This window comes from Aptenodytes forsteri, unplaced genomic scaffold (assembly GCF_000699145.1).
Source record: "Aptenodytes forsteri isolate BGI_AS27 unplaced genomic scaffold, ASM69914v1 Scaffold214, whole genome shotgun sequence".
Classification (NCBI taxonomy): Eukaryota; Metazoa; Chordata; class Aves; order Sphenisciformes; family Spheniscidae; genus Aptenodytes; species Aptenodytes forsteri.
In genome coordinates this window covers 33,681-34,314 of record NW_008795691.1, presented here as the reverse complement: position 1 = coordinate 34,314, position 634 = coordinate 33,681, and the positions used below count along the sequence as shown (strand labels likewise).

Here is a 634-nt window from a genome sequence, read left to right as displayed (position 1 = left end):
GTCAGGGTGGGGGTCCCAGCATAGTCCCAGGGGGCAGGGTGGGAGTCCCAGAGTGGTTACAGCAGGGTCAGGTTGGGGGGTCCCAGGGACTCAGGGTGGAATGGTCCCAGGGTGTCAGGGTGGGGGCCCCAGAGGGGTCCCAGGGGTCAGGGTGGGGGTCCCAGAGGGGTCCCAAGGGGTCACGGTGGAGGGATTCAGGCGGTCAGGGCAGGGGACCCAGGGGCTCAGGGTCCCAAGGGGGTCCAGGGGGTCAGGATGAGGCTCCCAGAGTAGTCCCAGGGTTCAGGGTGGGGGTCCTAGATGGGTACCAGGAGGTCCAAGAGGGGTTCTGGTGGGGTCAGGCTGGGGAGTCCCAGGGACTCAGGGTGGAAAGGTCCAGGGAGTCAGGGTGGGGGTCCCAGGTGTCATAGTGGGGGTCCCAGAGGGGTCCCAGGGTTCAGGGTGGGGGTCCTAGAGGGGACCCCAGGGCTCAGGATGGTGGGGTCCAGAGGGGTCCCAGGGGATCAGGGTGGTGGGGTCTCAGCGTTGAGGGTAAGTGTCCCAGAGGGGTCCAGGGGCTCAGGGTGGGGGTCCCAGGGGTCATAGTGGGGGTCCCAGAGTGGTCCCAGTGAGATCAGGGTGGGGGTCCCAGGGG

At 68.0% G+C, this 634-nt stretch overlaps 1 protein-coding gene across 1 annotated transcript in view; it reads right to left on the bottom strand.

Annotated features, from left to right (window-relative positions):
• The window catches only part of LOC103901917 (kinesin heavy chain-like), an 18,895-nt gene that overhangs the window by 355 nt on the left and 17,906 nt on the right, over positions 1-634 (bottom strand). The gene's annotated exons all lie outside the window — the stretch shown is intronic.